The sequence below is a fragment of the Protopterus annectens genome, chromosome 2.part1 (assembly GCF_019279795.1).
Source record: "Protopterus annectens isolate FY-2018-M chromosome 2.part1, PAN1.0, whole genome shotgun sequence".
NCBI lineage: Eukaryota > Metazoa > Chordata > Ceratodontiformes > Protopteridae > Protopterus > Protopterus annectens.
Window position 1 is genome coordinate 1,364,807,442 of NC_056729.1, and position 19,498 is coordinate 1,364,826,939.

Here is a 19,498-nt window from a genome sequence, read left to right on the forward strand (position 1 = left end):
AAAAACTGATCCTGAATTCTCTTAAAGACCCAGAATTCAGGTTTTTAGAAATTGATTGAAGTCCCTAATGTAGTCTGTCCCACCACTACTTTTATCTTGCCACATCAGAAAATAGAAAAAGTCTACTTCATTGTTAGAAAAATCTAATGATGAAAACATACCTTTCTACTTTTTACTTGTAGAATTTGGGACAAAGTCAAAAATAATCAGGGACACAGGTCTCAAATCGGGGGCTCTTTTTAGTACTGGCAGTATTAACTTGAAAACTAGAAAGAATCCAAAGATGTGGATTACAACGCTGAAGTAACAGATTGTCATTGTTTACAGAGTTTAATTCACTACCTTGTCTCTAAAATGTTCCAGTTTTAGGCAGGAACAGAGTACAATTTTACATCAAACTCAACGGCATACATAAAAATTGGGGAGAGATGAGAGCAATAGGGGAACGTGATTCCTCTACTCCTTCCTGAACTGTTTTCCAGCACAGCCTAAAACTAAATTACCTAGCTTCCAATTGCCATGACACACAGTAGTTCTCTGCAGGGGCATATTAATTCTCCCCGGAACAAAAATAAGTCTTACTGATTCTTTCCTGTGATATCTATTATCAATTTACACAATTCAGTAAATACATGTCATGACTAACATTGTCTTTATAGTTTAAAAAAACACTTGACCAGGCTGGTCAAACAGTATTAAGCACAGGAGACACTTCAGGAGCAGTTAACCATTGACAAGATCCCTATTCAAATCACAGCTAGCTATTGGTCCCCAAATCTGACTCAAGATGCCCAATCCACCTATTTGGACCTGTTCCAATCTATCAAGATTCAACTCTTTACCTTGATCCTGCAGCCGACGCCGGACCCAGACTTTGGAATTCGGCCGACCGAGGGCTGCCTGAGGCAGGACAACCCATATGTTATGACTGCAGTTGCATTCTTGAAGGACATCTACTCATGCCAGAACACAAATACCCAGAGATTCCTTGATTTTGTCAATGCAAATGCCTTGGAACAGCTAGTTGATACCCCCAACAAGGGGTGATAATATCTTGGACTTGGTATTAACCAACATGAGTAACCACTGCAGAATCCCTATAGTATCTTCCTCCTTGGTAAGATCCAAATACAAAGCGGTCACTTTCAAAGTCACAATCTCCCCCACCCCCCTCTAGCTTCAAAACTTCTCCAAAGCTGATTACAGCCTCCTGAGGGATGCTATAAGCAGCTTCACAACCCCCTCCACCTCTGTAGGAACTGGCACCGATGTCCAAAACTACACCAAAGCACTATATGAGCATTTATATAGATGCATGGAATCAGGAATACCTGACAGGACTAAATCATCCTCCGCAAGGAAGAGTAAACCTGTCTGGTGGACATCTGCAATAAACTCTATAACAAAAGAAAAAGATTGCTGTCCAAGACCAAGAAGGAGCAGGTGCCCAATTGGAAGCAATGTCTCCTTAGCCTGAACAAGCAAATAAGAGCACTAGTGAAGTCCTCCAAAGCAAACTTCGAGTCCAAATTGGCCACATCTACTAGAGACAATCATAAGGCCCTTCTTCGCATATGTCCGCAACCTCAAAGGAAGCACTCAGATCTGTTCAGAACTAGTGGTCAAGGACACCACATATACAAATGCCATAGATATAGCAAACTTGCTGGCTAACAGATTCAGCGAAAACATTACCTATCTGCCCCCCAATCGTTAAATCAGGACATCCCCAGTTCCTGGTCCCTTCCTCTTATATCTAGGGAACAGGTCATCACTGCTCTCTCAAAGGCAAAAAATACAGCCTCCATGGGTCCTGATAAGATCCCAGGCTGCATCCTACGTAAACTCAGGCAGGAACTTTCAGCACCATTAGGCACCCTATTCAATCCAAGCCTGAGTTACTGGCGTCGTCCCAACCGAGTGGAGGACAGTCACTGCCATCCCTTTACACAAAGGTGGAGCATACACCAATCTGGGAAATTATAGACCCATCAGCCTAACTAGCCTGATCTGCAAGGCCATGCAACAGATTATCATGGACCTCATTAACAAGGACATTGGCAGCCTCCAAACTCTTGATCCCACACAGTTTGGCTTCGTCAAGGGGAGGTCATATCTGCTAAATTTGGTCGACTTCTTTGAGACAGTCACCAAAGCCATGGACGAGTGGAAGACGGTGCACACCGCCAACCTTGACCTGGGCAAAGCCTTTGACACTATTCGCCACTCAGGCATAATAGATACTCTCTCTCATCTAAGCATCAATCCATATGTTACCAGATGGGTAGCAAACTGCCTCACTGATAGAACCCATGTAGTCAAAATAGGGGAAGCCACCTTAAGCAGTAGACATGTAACAAGCAGCGCACCCTATAGTTCGGTCTTGGGGCCTCTGTTACTTGAATATACTTTTCTGAGGTGCAGGCCAAAACCAGTGGGCTATGGCTGACCAAGTTTGCAGATGACTGCAAGCTAGGTGCTGTCATCAGTTCTCCTAGTGATGTGGACATCCTCCAAGAGGGACTCACTCAGACAAATGTCTGGTGCCAGAAACATGGCTTCAAGCTGAATAAGAAAAAAAAATGCATCATCATCCCCTTTGGGGAGAGTGACATCCTCACAAATTATCACATTAATAACAACATCCTAAGCACTCAATCAGTCATGAGGGATTTGGGAACCCAGGTTGATAGCAACCGGACGTTTGAGCACCATGTTACTTTCATTGTATGGGAAGCCTTCTACAACTTCAAAAAGGGAAGTATTACAGCCAGTAGTATTTCAATCATTTTTGGGCATGTCACATGATTAAAGACAGGTTATTCCAACAATATGAAACCTGCTAAACTTTTTTTTCAATATTTTCAGTTATTTTGCTGAAGAAATGCACTAACAAGACACTGTAATGTATGTTAGCTTACGTTTTTTTAACTTACATTCATGTTGGTCAAGTAAAGTTAAATTCACATTACTTTTTTTGCATTTTCTATTTAGAATTTGTTTATATAAACATCTGCATGTTTTATTGATCGGCTCTATTTCCAAGCAGCTTATGAATTATTATAATAAAAGTAATCACTAGGTTCACTGGATATAGAAGATTATCCTTGGCTGGAGAAGGTAAATGCCAGCAAGATTACGTGACGTTCATACCCCACAAGCCCAGTTGTAATTGCTGTTGTCATGACTTAGCCAGGTCTATATAGCACAGAGGGAAAAATGCTATGACCTATTCAACCCAAGTTCAATTTGCAGGTCAGGTGCCTGTTGGAGACTGAGGCAGACAAAGCAAGGAATTACAAGACTTTACCTGCTCACCTTTTTCAGGTGAGAGACAGGGATGCTTTGCCTTTGTAGTTAGGTTTTTCTCTGTAGCTTTGGTGGAGATTAGGACTCAAAGGGTTCTATAATCATGAAGTCGAACTGTCAAAAGTTCAACTATGTAAATATTGAACCCAAAAGTTAAAAAACTGAAAACTCCGACCACTCAGAACAGCGATTTTTTTTCTCAGGGAAAGAAAATCGCTGTTCGGGTACAAAACGCAGAAACACACAAACACTACATACTGTTACTAACGTGGGGGGCTTCACTCCCCACACCCCCAACGTGCGGGGCTGTGCCCCCCACCCCCCCTACTAAATATACCAACTCCGAGATCGCACCACAGTGGAGGAAATAGCAAAGCCACGGAAACAGCCCACCAAATTCTTTTCCTGGTAAAGAATTTGATGTTCCGTGGCTTCGTTATTTTTAGACTTCGAACTTCCCAGTTCGAAGTTTCAGCGTTCGGACTTATGATATACACCCGACTCAAAGTCTGCTAGGCTGGGTGAGTTGGTGGATAAATTAAAGCATAAACACCCAGGGTAGGAATACTCCCTAGACTGTGCTTCACTACCTGCCCAGCCTCCAACACAAATACTGGCAATCAATAAGGGGCTACTGCTACAACAGACCAAAACTCCATATATGCAAACACCAGTGGTAAATCCTTGTGTCTCTTTCTCTCTCTCTCTCTCCATCCACCTGTAAGAGGTCTATTACTGCAGGGGTGGAAGCCAGTATCCAGGTGAATTTCAGTGACTGCCTACACCATTAGGGATCTGGAGATCTTGGGACTCATGATGTAGCACAGACATATTGCAGAAACCCAACCGAACAAATAGTCAGCTGGGAGGGGGGCAACTCTTTCCATAACTTCACCTTATGCACTCCTTCCTACTTTGCGTCATTTCTCTGTAATAAATTGCAGCAGTGGAGCTTTCTCTGTGATGTAATGTGTTTGTGTTCAGTAAATGCATGCAAAGTACAGTGGTGGTGTTTGCTTTATGCCACTGATACTGGAACACTGACAATTGTTGTTGTTTTTATTAACAGATTTTTAATAAGTTTCAGAATTTGAAATGCATTCTGTATTTTCATACAGGAATAGAGCAAATTAATTTTTTTCACAACATATTAAATTTACATCCAAACCTATAATGGTGGCAGCTTTGTTTAATTTTTGTTCTTGGCCAAGCAGGTACATACAATAGTAAAAATAGTTTACCACAAATCAAGACCCCTTTTAGCCAATCATAATTAAACTAGGGGCTATTTTCAAAGCACCACTGCAACATGTATTATTTTGCTTTTCTCAGTATACATGAAGAATGTGTATTGTTACAAATCCTATGGGACCCCCTACATTACATGCATAATAAACATTACTATCACAAGCCTAAATGCATCAGGCTTACACACATTCTTCAGGAATATCAGCTGCAATTTTTGTTACAAATAAGTTTAATTTATACCACTAATACACTAAAATGCAGCTTGAATTCATGATCTGGTTCTGTTTTAAGTATTTGTGCCATAGATGTTACCATTCCAAAACAAAACAGATAAGGAGGACCTAGGGAATGGGGAATGAAACATACGTTAAAAGAGGGATTCTGGAATCTTATCCAGGAAAAGCAGTCAAGCTTGACTTTTCAGAGCAAGTCTAAATAAACGCCAACCAGAGCTACTATATCAGTATACTATGCATGCATCCATACTGCCATTAGGGCTACTCGGACATCCACATCCTGACTACCAGCAGTAAATTAACATCCAGTCTTACCTACAATAATGCAGTCTTAAAAGGATTTCCTTTTCTTCTTTTACTAGAGATGTACTTAAAAAAATAATGCTGAAGAGCACACCAGCTGTGGGGAAGGAGGGTTAGTTGTTTCAGTATCACAAGATACATTTCTGACCCATTGCTAATATGCTGCAGTACAAGCTGACTTGCAAAATGAAAAAGTGTCATTGGCAGAGCAGGTAGCACACTTGCCTTTGGTGTTGGAAGACCAGAAATCAGTGGGTTCCATTCTCATTCCAGGTGACTGAATTGCTAATACCTCAATGCAGCATTAGATAGGTACTGCAGTAATATATTATATTTTATATCTTAGATATAGGTCATATTTTTCTCTATAAATAGTTTTAAAAAATTTTGGTTAAATAAGATATAACTATTTTATGATAATTATTTTCATTGTTATTAGATAGTGTTGTTACATGAATTGAGTTAATATAAATTTTGTGTAGTTTCATATAGATATAATATATTAATTGTAGCTGTAGTTAAATATAATTAGATATATATCATATATTTGTTTATATATATATATATATTTTATATATATATTTTTTATATAATTTTTAGAAAATAGCGCTGTTAGGTTTATGTGTGTTTTTTTAAATAAAGCAGCCGACTTTCTGAAACGATATTGCTTGTAATTAAAGCTATTGATACTTTCAGTGCAGATATTGATGTATTTACATATATTTATATTTTGATTCTGCACATACATATATACTTGTACTTTATAATATTTGTGTACATATATATAGATTTTATAAGAATACAATCAATTCTGCAGTGATTAGTTAGCATAGTTTCTCTATTTTATATGTAACCTTTGTTATTTAAAGTTACCCATTGTAACTGAATATGTTTACATTTCAAAGCTTTAATAAGTATATGTTGAATATCAGTAGTCAGAATTTACATCAGAATGCATTTCCGTTAGTTCGGTACTGAATAAATTATGCAGCTACGGTCCAACTGAGTTTCTCATTTAAACTGAATTTGAAGTAATTGGCGTCATCACATATATTTATAATTAATTCTTAAATATTAGTTATTTTAAAAATAGATGTACTTTTCATAACAGCACTATATTCATGGCTCAATTTTAAAAGGAAAAATCTTTTTACAATTTATGCATCACTGTCAGATATTTCGTGCTCAAAGATTTCAAATGAACACTTATGGTTTTGTAAGTTTGCAGTTGGAGTTCTTTCAGCTGCAGAAATCTTTTATACTTATAAAAGTGTGTGAAACTACAGTTTTTATATAACCTATGATTTTCTAACTGTCTGTTCGGTTCTGTGAGCACAATATAGTTAGACATTATGCAATGAACTGCTTGCCGATTTTATATTAGTCAGTTTTAAAAGAACCTTTTGGAGTGAGAACTTTTTGTCTGTTTGTTAACAATGTTTCTTTAATTGCTGATTGAAGTTACTAATTAAATGGGGTTGGTTCTTAATTGTTACATTATTTAAACTATGTGTGTGGGGTTATTCATTGTCTGAGGAAGCGTGGCTGTGACCACGCAAAAGCGCTTACCTTTACCCACTGTGTTTTAAGATTAAAGAAGATTTTTTATACCAATACTACGTCTACTGACCTACTCTTTGGATTACTGACTGCAATTTTGCTTATCATTTGCCTACATCGTGGTTGAGATCAGGTTTCTGTGTTTAGCATTGGATCCTTTTTTGTGTTTCCTGATCTCTTGAAGCTGCAGTTACCTCTTGATTTTTTTGTAACTTTTACTTGGTGTGGTAACTGCTCTACGCGATGGATTCTCCAGCTGTGGAGCTTGACTACAGACCGGAGTCGAAGGATTTTTCATCTATACCAGAAGGACTGTTACATCACGTCTCCAACCCTTTATTGGCTCTGGAACTAGGTGGGTCTCCTAATGGGTTAGTATCCACTTTACCTGAAGAAAATACTGCTGATTTTAACTTGACTGTTAAACATTTTGAAGATAAACTGTATCTGCTACAAAGGTACGCCTGGCAAAGGCAGCACCTTGAAGCCTCTTTACATTATCGCATTGTACCTAGGGGAATGCGTGTATTTTGTATGCCGTCTTATGGAACTAATCACCCGGTTCTTTTAAAAAAGTGGCAAGACCTAAATATTGAACAAGGTTTCAGATATATGTCACTTTTGAATGAATATTTTTTACCACTTGAAACTAAGTTACGCAATGAAATTGATTTAATTCATAAAAGCTTATGTGATAAATATAAATCGGATTATGCAAGAAATAGACTACAAACTATTTTCTCACAAGTAAGCTCCTTTAGTGAGAAACTGAAACAAATTAAACTTAAAAAGTTACAGAGGGACTACAATGACTTTCAAACTGGTCAAATTTTCATTTGGCCAAGGCATAATACCACACAAGTCCGTGAACAAAAACCAGTATCTCCTATACGCACAATAGAAGATGTCATTCATCATGACGTTACTACTTTGTCAGTTGGAAATTCTGTCGCGCCTTTTCCGTCTACAGCTGGAACGAATGTTGTTAACTCTGTTGAAACTGAATTTCCAAAACTAACGGCATCCTCTGCCACACCACCTCCTAACCAGTTAGCGTTTGTCAGCACACACAATGACAACCTACTAGGTGCGAAACCAAAAACTGTCCAAGAAGCAAGTCGTTTTTTACCCTACCCAATAAAACCACAATTTCAAGGAAGAGGACGCTCGCAAAGCAGAGGGCCAAGGAAATGGAAAATATCCGAAGAGAGGTACGGAACGACAAGAAGACAAAGGATGTGACTGATTTATTTGTTAACTTATCTCACTATGATATGGATTCATCTGACATTAGTCTAATTAACAAGGGCCTTAATTTTATACCAGCACAATGCAGTAACCTAGCTGATGTATTATGTGAGTTACGTATTTTTTGTAGAAGCATTGCATTGAAATTGTTTTTAGAAACACTACTGCTACACAAAATAGTGAGTTAGTATATACTGACTCTGTGTCTTTAAAATATAAAAGCAATTTTACACCTCCTTTATCTTTTAATTTAGAATGTTTCCTAAAAGCTTGTGAGAGAGATTTTTATCAGTTGTTTTCTGCCAATAAGAAAAGAATAGCATATGTGAACCTGACATCCAATGAGATGACATCATTAAAAAAATTCAAGCATTTTTCAGACATTACTTTTAGACCTGCAGATAAAGGAGGTGGAACTATAATTATGAATACTGTGGACTATATCTCTTTAATGCTGAATATGCTGTCTGATCGTGAAACTTACTTAAGTTTCTCAGAAAGAAATTAGTTCCATAATTGCTAATGTGCATGCAACTCTACATGACTTGCTTATGTGTCGACAAATTACCCCTGATTTCTATAAATACTTATACATCGAATTTCCAACTACCCCCACAATAAAGGGGTTACCAAAGATCCATAAACAAGTGGAACCTATACCCCTTAGGCCTATAGTTTCAGCTGGTAATTGGGTTACTGCGACAATTTCTATTGCCCTTGAAAAATTTCTTAGACCTATAGTAGATGCAGTTCCATCTATTTTAAAAGACACTTATCATCTGCTGAATAGTCTTAAAGATGTGACTCTTAATGTAGGGAATGAAGAGTATGTATTAATAACTCTTGACGTAAAAAATCTTTTTACGTCCATTCCCAATGAGTTGGGTCTGGAAGCTATTAGAGAGCTGCTAGTCAGAGATACTGACTTCTTTACAGAGAAAATTATATTGATTTGCCAGTTACTGGATTTAGTGCTTAATAATAACCTCTTTATGTTTGATGGCATTACGTATTTGCAAACATGGGGAGTGGCTATGGGCACCCCATGTGCAAATACGTATGCAAATTTAGTGGTTTTGAATTGGGAAAAGGAATATTTATTTAATAATCCTGTTTTTGAAAAAATTAAATTCTACAAGCGTTTTGTAGATGACGTCCTTTTAATATGGCAAGGTAACCTAGAAGATTTTAAACAGTTTTTATGTTATCTAGAAACCACCACCACTTACTTAAAATTTACAATGGAAGCCTCCATAAAGTGTATAGATTTTTTGGACGTCTCTCTGACTCTTGGTGAACAAGGAAAGATTACATCATCCATTTTTAGAAAACCAACGTGGACTAATACACTACCCCAGTTTAGTAGCATGCATCCAAGGCATATGTTCCCTGGAATAGTTAAGAGTCAATTCATCAGACTAACTAGGTTGTGTCAGGACAAGGGAACCCTAGAGAAAGAAGCTGATAAATTAGAACAATTTTTCTTAAATAGAGGTTATAACACTGAGCTAGTTAGTTCCATTAAGAATAATATTATACATTCTTTAGAGACTATTCCACATGTACCTAAGAAGCCTGTTTCATATAGATCTAAAACAACTAGCAGTATGATGAAAATGCCCTATATTATAAAATATACGAGTGATGTAAAGAGCTTAGAAAACATTATACGGAGGAACTGGAATATACTAATGACTGATGCCCTTGTAACTAATTTAGTTGGTAGTCGCCCTACTTTTTTATATAAAAATTGTTCCAATTTAAAACAGATTCTATGCAAGGATTACACTTTAGAAGTTAGGAATTCAACTTTAAATATAGGAACTGTTCCATGTGGTAACTGTAACAGATGTAACTACATCTGTTCTGACTTGGTTTTTAGTCATCCTACATTAGATTTTACTTTTTATTTCAATGTTTTGGCTACATGTCAAACAAAAAATCTAGTATATTTAGCTACTTGTACAAAATGCACTGCATTCTACATTGGATTGACAAAAAGGAGATTAGCTGATCGTGTTTATGACCATCTGTATGAGATTAAGAAGGAAACAGATACAAATGCTTTGGCTCAACATATAGTAAAATACAAAGAACATACTTTTTTATTTAGGGTGTTAGAAGTAATAACTCTAAATCCTAGAGGTGGAGATAATATTAATAGTCTGGCTTTAGCTGAATTGAGATGGATCCTAAAGTTTAATGCTCATAACTATCCTGGTCTAAACACTTCTGTATCCATCAAGCCCATATTAAAGAATAGAAAACGTTAAAGTCATTATTAAGTTTTCTTTTCTTTCATCTCCTTTCTAGTATAATTATTATATTTATTTACACTGTAATTTTGTTCACCCAAAGTCATGCTTGATTAAAGCATTATATGTTTCTTTTTATGAAGTTTTAGTATACTTTTGTTGACTTTTAATAGAAAGTATGTTTAATGAGTATATAGCTTATATTTCACTAAATCTTCTTATATTACACACAATTTTACAGTCTTGCTATAACAGCAGTATTTCAAGTTTCATATTTAATAGATAAGCACAGCTAATTTGTATGGCCAGTAATATATTATATTTTATATCTTAGATATAGGTCATATTTTTCTCTATAAATAGTTTTAAAAAATTTTGGTTAAATAAGATATAACTATTTTATGATAATTATTTTCATTGTTATTAGATAGTGTTGTTACATGAATTGAGTTAATATAAATTTTGTGTAGTTTCATATAGATATAATATATTAATTGTAGCTGTAGTTAAATATAATTAGATATATATCATATATTTGTTTATATATATATATATATTTTTTTTTTTTATATATATATTTTTTATATGATAATTTTTAGAAAATAGCACCGTTAGGTTTGTGTGTGTTTTTTTAAATAAAGCAGCCGACTTTCTGAAACGATATTGCTTGTAATTAAAGCTATTGATACTTTCAGTGCAGATATTGATGTATTTACATATATTTATATTTTGATTCTGCACATACATATATACTTGTACTTTATAATATTTGTGTACATATATATATAGATTTTATAAGAATACAATCAATTCTGCAGTGATTAGTTAGCATAGTTTCTCTATTTTATATGTAACCTTTGTTATTTAAAGTTACCCATTGTAACTGAATATGTTTACATTTCAAAGCTTTAATAAGTATATGTTGAATATCAGTAGTCAGAATTTACATCAGAATGCATTTCCGTTAGTTCGGTACTGAATAAATTATGCAGCTACGGTCCAACTGAGTTTCTCATTGAAACTGAATTTGAAGTAATTGGCGTCATCACATATATTTATAATTAATTCTTAAATATTGGTTATTTTAAAAATAGATGTACTTTTCATAACAGCACTATATTCATGGCTCAATTTTAAAAGGAAAAATCTTTTTACAATTTATGCATCACTGTCAGATATTTCGTGCTCAAAGATTTCAAATGAACACTTATGGTTTTGTAAGTTCGCAGTTGGAGTTCTTTCCGCTGCAGAAATCTTTTATACTTATAAAAGTGTGTGAAACTACAGTTTTTATATAACCTATGATTTTCTAACTGTCTGTTCGGTTCTGTGAGCACAATATAGTTAGACATTATGCAATGAACTGCTTGCCGATTTTATATTAGTCAGTTTTAAAAGAACCTTTTGGAGTGAGAACTTTTTGTCTGTTTGTTAACAATGTTTCTTTAATTGCTGATTGAAGTTACTAATTAAATGGGGTTGGTTCTTAATTGTTACATTATTTAAACTATGTGTGTGGGGTTATTCATTGTCTGAGGAAGCGTGGCTGTGACCACGCGAAAGCGCTTACCTTTACCCACTGTGTTTTAAGATTAAAGAAGATTTTTTATACCAATACTACGTCTACTGACCTACTCTTTGGATTACTGACTGCAATTTTGCTTATCATATGCCTACATCGTGGTTGAGATCAGGTTTCTGTGTTTAGCATAGGTACTGCAGTCCTGGCGGAGATGTTACATGGAAATCCCATCTACTTGAGTTGGTGGGAGCTCTGGCGTACACAAAAGATCTCATGATACCTACCTAAAATAGTAGGGGATGTTCCTTGATGCCCCGGCCAAATCTTCTTTAATAATATAAATGCCACCTTTAGCCTCCTGTGAAAAGGGCCCATAAGCCTAGTGGAACTAACCCAGTCAACAAAATGATAAATAGAAAAAGGAAGGAAAAGTCGCTTTAATGATCTATGTGCTAGTACCGAACCAGACACTCAGTCCCTGACTCCATGCTGTATACTGCTTCCACTACTCTCTAAAGGACTGCAGGGTCTCGATCATTACAGAGATGTGGGACCAGTCTCCCACTCAGTCATCAGGGCATCTAATGTAGTCCTATTCCTCTGAATTAAAATTTGTGCTACTTGATTTTACTTTATTGATTTTTTTCTTTTTTATCTGCAAGCAACATTTGAATGCCTTTACATCACTCACCAGTGAAGTACACTGTGCATCACTGCAGTAAACATTTTAATTTTCAACATGCTTCCCATGTTTTTTAGCAATTCATTCAGAGATCACATCATCCTCACACACAGTGCCAGAAAAGGAGGCTAAAACCTTGGACAAGATTGGCAAGTGGTTGCTTTCCTCTATCATGTTGGGGCTTATGTCCCTCAATTACATAACTCACATATACAGGTTCCATTCCCTCCTCAAGCATGAGGGAGTGGAACCCTCTCATATCTTCCTAATACTGATGGAGAAGGAGCTAGTTACGGCCTTTGCTATGGCCTCCACAGTGGGCTTTCATACTGCCCAACTGAAATTCTGACTGTATTTATGATATGGACAAGGCAGCAGGCTGAGGCATAGGTCTACATGAAATACATAGCTTAAGATGTAGGAATTTGCATAGACAAGGCCTTCTTGCATGCTGCCTTCAAGAAGAAAGTTATCTTTTGTGAAGGCCTTACAAACTTTTCTGAGGATTTTCTAAGAAAGAAGCAAGCCCTTACCATTGTGGAGGGTCTTTATAAACCATCTTTGCTGCTACATATTTTCCAGGCCACACACATCATCAAGGAAGCATTAACCCCCTTAAAGACTATGGACAGTCTCCAAACATCAAGCACTGTTTATTTTTTCTGTTAGTCACCAAAAAAAGAGAGAGAAAGGGGCAGCTCAAATGGGTAAAATCTGAGCTCAGTGGAGAATAAATGAACCAAAAAGCAGAAATTCACCAACTCAAAGATAACAAATTCACTACCTTTGAGAAAGCACTTTGGTGGGCATGCAATATAGTAATTTCTGTTGTGGTAACTTTGAGCCAGGGAATTACTGCCTTTGTCCTTTTCCATTAGTGTTTTTCCATAAGTCTCCTTGCTGAGTGAATTCAATAGTTTTAAAGCATCAGTCCTGACTACTGTCTATGAATGTTCTTTAGGGAAAGGTTAGTTCTACACAGCTTTGAAAGTAATAACAAGGGACAAGAGTCTTCTGGACATGGTCACAGCCTTGGGATAGGTCCAAACTCTACTTTTCCGAGGGACTGCAGCAACTATCGCTCTTTTGCAATGAGGCTGTAGGATTCTACTACTCACGTTTCTTTCAAGGTTTGAAGGTAGTAGGAAAGTAGAAAGGGTTGTTGCCAAAATTAGGGAGCCCATAACAAGAAAAATAACCAGAGATCCTGTAGAGATCATTGAAGGTTACTAGGCTAATGGCCCTGGGACAACTTACAAGCCTAGCCATGTTATGCCCTTGTTTCCTTATAGACCAAAAGATAAAGTCTATATCTGCATGCAAATCTGTTATCAGCTCCACTTGCTACTATCAAGGAGGGACACAGATAAAATCCCCGGAGTAAATTTGTGGCTTCCCATACAGCTGTTAGAGTTACGCTTAAATAGGGTCATAAAGGAGCTTTGTTTAACATGAATTGGAAGTATATTCCAGAGGAATGGCAAACTCTGGGAGAAATATCTGCCTCTCCAGCATGTCCTGTTTATATCTCAAGCAAGGTTAAGGTCCCTAATTTGAGTGAGTCTTGTCCCATTTGACTTGCGGATGTGTAGCAGTTCCATTAGGGCAGGGACCGAGACTGCTCTGTAGGCTAGGCACAGGTCTCCTCTAAGCAGTCTATATGACACAGAGTACAATGACAGTGATTTCAGTCTGTCCACATAGGACAGGTGCTGAAGACCCCAAATTTCTTGGTGAGAAACCTCTTAGGTCTCTCCAGTTTCTGCAGGTGTCTGGTGATGTACATATAAAATTGTACTCTATTATTGGTCTGATGAGGGATGAGTACTGGAATTTTGTAACTTCTTTAGCTCGGAATGCTATGCCTTTACTTGGATGAGCAATGCAGAAGTCCTTCCTCACCATTGTTGACACATGCTGACCAAAGTTGAGGAAACAGTCAAAATGTGTTCCCAAATCTCTCACCACTGAGTTTAAATTTGGGTATTATTGTTGATATGGTAATTTGCAGGGACATCCCCCTTGCCAAATGTGATGATAATGCATTTTTTTGCATTGAGTTTAAGACTGTGGCTTTGTCAGCAATCATTTGTCTGCGCAAGCTCGTTTTGTAGTATGTTGACATAATTCAGGGATTCCATAACTGCCCCCAGTTTGCAGTCGTCAGTGAACTTTGTCAACCACAGACCATTTACTTTTGCCTGAACTTCTGAGAAACAGATTCCAAGCAGTAGAGGACCCAGCACGACCCAGCACTGATCCCTGTGGAACAACACTGGTGACAGGTCTAATGGTAGAAGTAGAATCCTGATCTTTGACTGTGTTCTGTCGGTGAGCCAGTTGGTTACCCACCTAACAATATATGGGTTGATCCCCAAGCTTAGTGAGTTTCGCAATGATGCCAGAGTGGGGAAATGTAACAAAGGCCTTGGCTAAGTCTAGATAGGCCACATGCACTGATCTGCCTTCATCCAGGGCTTTGGTGACATTCTCGAAGAAGTCCACAATATTTACCAGGCATGATCTTCCCTTGACAAAACTAAACTTGTGTGGGTCAAGAGTTTGAAGGTCTCCTATATCTTTATTAATGAGGTCCATAAAGATTCTCTCCATGGCCTTGCAAATAAGGCTGGTTAGGCTTATGGGTCTGTAGTTCCCAGGGTTGGTAAATAGACCCCCTTTGCATAAGGGGATAACAGCTGCTGTTTTCCATTTGGTTGGAACAAAGCTAGTGCTTAGGCTGTGGTTGAAGACAGTACCCAATGGTTCCGCAGATATTACAGACATTTCAGAAATTTTATGATCATTTGTTTAAAGCAGAGGACAATGTAAGTCAAGAAAGAAAACAAATAGAAATATTAATGGAAGACGTAATTAGGCCAATGTTAGAGGTAGCTGAGGTTCAACAATTAGCTAGGAGGAGATTAGATAAAACTTGTGATGTATAACTGCAGGAAAGTCTCTTGGAGAAAATGGTATTCCTGTGGACACTTGGAAGTTAGGAGGGAAGAAAGTGATAAAATATGGAAGGTTTTCTTAAACATTATTTTAAAAGGAGGGGAAGCACCAGAATCTTGGAAGAAAGCTGTGGTGGCTGTAATAAAAGACTGTAAAGACCCATCATACCCAAGTTCATATAGATCCATTTTAATTTTAAACCATGATTATAAAGTGTTTATGTCTATACTAAGAGAATGACAAAGATGGTGCTAAATTTTATTGAAAGGATCAATGTGGTTTTGGGTCAGGAAGAAAACATTTGACAACATTAATAGAACAATGATGATTTGGTGGAAAGCAGAATGTAAGAAAATACTGCTGTTTTTGGTGGATCTTGATTCAGAGAAAGTATTCAGCTGAGTAAGCTGAGATTTTATAGATTTACAGATTGTTACTAGGCTAACGACCCGGGGGGGGGGGGGTCTTTCTAAGCCTAGCCAAGTTTTTCTGAAAGAATGATGATGTCCTGCAGCTGACTATGACATTGAGAGCCAGGCATTTATAGGTTAACTTTGTCCATAACAGACATGGGTGCCAGGCCCGGTGTAAATTTCCTATTCCTCATCCACTGATCTAGGTTGTCCTTCAACTGGATAATAGATTAACTCAGCTTCACACGGATGCAAACCCTGTTCCATAGGAGAGGCAGTCTCTGGGACACATATCTGACTCTACAGAATGTTATGTTTAAGTCACATGCAAAATTTAGGTCCCTAAACCTTGTACTTCTGGTATTCTTTGACTTATGAATATGTAGGAGACTCATAAGTGTTGGGTTTGTGGATGCTTTGAAAGCCAGGCATAGATCACTCCTCAGCAATCTATAGGAGACTGAGTAGAGGGAAAGGGCTTTAAGGCACTCTGCATAATGCAGGTTTGTTACACTGTGTATTCATTTTGTAAGTAACATCTTAGGTCATTTTAGTTGCTGTATATCCCTGATCAGGTACATACCAAAGGCAGCATTGTACTTTATGACTGATTGGATAACAGCAGAGTACAGTGGGATAATGACCTCTTTGGACATAGAAGCCCATGCCCTTATTTATAAGTTATGCAACATAAAAAGGATCTCCTCACCACTGAGGCCATGTGTAGTCAAAAGTAAAGTACTGTCTATGTGTGTACCCAGATCCCTGGCCAATGGGTCAATTCTTAGAGATGTACTATCAGCATGGTAATTAGCTGGAATGATTGACTTCTCAAAGGGTACAATTACGCACTTCTTAATATTGAGTTAAAGACCATGGCTTTGGCGCCATTTGTTAGTCAGAGCTTGACCTTCTTTAAAAATGCTAGTGTCTGTAGTGGAGTTGATTATACCCCCAGCTTGCAATGATCTGCAAACTCAGTCAGCCATGAACTTTCAGCATTTGCTTCCATTTCAGAGAAACAGATACCAAAAAGAAGTAGGCCCTGGGGGACTCGCTAAGTGACTGACCTCTTGGTGAACGTGGCCTCACCAGTTTTGACCTCCTGCGTCCTATTAGTGAGCCACATGGCTAACCAGCAGGTGATAAAAAGGTTTATACCTAAATTAGTGAGCTTGTCTAAAATGCCAGAGTTGGGCATTGTATCAAAAGCCATGGCAAGGTCGAGGTAAGCTGTATGCACAATCTTATCTTCATTCAATGCTTTGGTGACCCTCTCAAAAAAGTCCACCAGATTTAATAGACATGACCTTCCTTTAACACAGCTGAATTATGATGGGTCCAGTGTTCCCAGGTTACCTATTTCCTCATTTATTATGTCCATGATGATTCTTTCCATGGCCCAACTTACAAGGATGGTAAGACTTATGGGCCTGTTGTTACCCAGATCAGTAGCTGGACCTCCTTTTTGCATGGAAATGACTGTAGCCATCTTTCATTCCTTGGGCACAAAACCGGACTGAAGGCTCCAGCTGAAAACTGATTCAAGTGGACCAGAGAGGTCATATTTCATGCTATTTATTAAACATCCCGGGATGTTATCGGGGCACACTGATGCAGTGCTTTTGGCCTTGGAATGTGCACTGATGACCTGTTCATGAGTAGAGCAATGAAAGCACCTACATTCCCTGACAGAATAATAAGGTTAATTAGGACAACATATGAAGGGTCAGAGGCAAGAATTAAAGTGGGAGGGTTCCTCTCTAACAAGCTGTGTAACATAGGAACCAGGCTGGAATGTCCTTTTCCCCCCTTTCCCCTGTATTATTTGACCTAAATTTAGAGCCACTGGCAAAGAAAATAAGGGATTCAGAAATTCAAGGATATAACTGATGTGGTAATGAAGAAAAAGTTGGCTTTATTTGCAGATGGCATTATTTTTAACCTGAAGAATCCAGAAAAGGAGAGTTTCAAGTCTTTTTAGGATATAAAATTAATGAATACAAAATAAAAGCTATAGTCATAAATTATGTATCCATACATGAACTGGTTCAGCAATACCCAAATTTATGGAGACACGATAAGATGAAGTATTTTGCAACATAGATTAAAAAGGCTTCTGTTATGGCAGCTAAGGGTATGTCAGAAAAGCTGAAACAAAAGATAAACAAAAACTGAGATACTGGAAGTTCTTGTTTATGGATATGAATAGTAAGATACAAGCAGTGAAAATGTTTTTAGTTCCTTTAGTTTTGTATACAGGTCAGGAATATTTTTATCAACCAGAGGGGTTGTGGACAATAATAAAGAGTTAAAGGAATTTGTCTGGGAGGATTAATAGCCATATAGAATATTATATTCATAAAGCAGCAGAAAGTATTCTAAGAACTAAGCCAACAAGAGAAAAGAGAGTTTGTCAATAGGGATGACTGGAAGTGGGGGTATAGAGAATAGGCAAGAGGGGCTAGAATTTATTGGAGAAATCTGTTATAGGAACCAAGCTATCCGGAGCAAATAACTAGAGACAGAAAGGTAACAGAATGAGATGAGACCAAGAAGACATGCAGTCTGCAGGCTAAAGACTGCCATCCCTACCAGGGAGTGATATCAGAGCATAGGAAAAGAGAAAGGGATGAGGGAATCTAAGTGAAAGACTTGCTCTGGTAGAGTTTTTAGTTGAATCCCAAAGAGAAGCTGCTGCTAAAAAAGGGATAATTAGTAAGGCATATAAAATACTGCACAACACTAGTAACTGGCCTCTTGCTGGATCTCGAGTCACTCACTTTAACCATGTGTCCTCTCTGCAAGCCAACTGGCTATCCATCAGGTAATGCAGGGATTTATGCCCAATTCTGAGAGTTTATAATACCCGAGTCAGGGATTATATCAAATGTTCCAAATCCAGCCCAACAAAAATTGTATCAAATGTCTTGTCTAGGTCGAGGTAGGTGGTATGTACTAGGTGTATATTATTTTGTCAAAACGGCATTACAGCGAATGCCATTTCAATGACAAATATAGAGCAAAATCCAAAAACAGCGAAACCGCAGGTCACCGATTTTTTTCCTGGGGGAAAAAATTGGTAGACCAACAAGACACAACACACCAGTAAAAACATTTCAAAGTGGAGGGCTTCGCCCCCCATACACCCCAATGTGGGGGGCTGTACCCCCCACCCCTTAACTAAATATACCAACTCCAAGATCGCACTACAGCAATATTACAGCTCAGGCCAAGCGATTTTTTTTCTCTAGGAAAGAAATTGCTGACCTGAGCTTTCGCTGTTTTGGGATTTTTCTCTATATTTGTCGTCGAAATGGCATTCGCTGTTATACTGTTTCGACAATATAACACAGACCTATATGTACTCTTTTACACTTATCCATGGCTTTAGTGACTTTCTCAAAGAAATCCACCAGAATCAGTTGACATGACCTGTCCTTGACAAAGTCGAATTGGGCTGGGTTCAGTGTTTGGAGGTTTCCTATGTCATTATTTATTGGGTCCATGAATATTCTTTCCATGGCCTTACATACAAGACTGGTCAAGCTTATGGGTCTGTGATTTCCTGGGTCAGCAGATGGTCCCCTTTTATGCAATGGGATAACTGTTGTTGCCCTCCACTCTATCGGCTGTGGTTAAATAGATATCTTAATGGACCTGATTTAAACTGTTTAACTGGCAACCTGGTATATTGTTAGACCACACTGAAGCTGTGTTTTTAGCTTAAACAGTGCAGTGGCAACTTGTTCTTTGGTGATAAC

General features: G+C 37.7%; 1 protein-coding gene across 1 annotated transcript in view; it reads right to left on the minus strand.

Annotated features, from left to right (window-relative positions):
- Positions 1-19,498, minus strand: part of MAN2B2 (mannosidase alpha class 2B member 2) — a 943,157-nt gene that overhangs the window by 463,515 nt on the left and 460,144 nt on the right. The gene's annotated exons all lie outside the window — the stretch shown is intronic.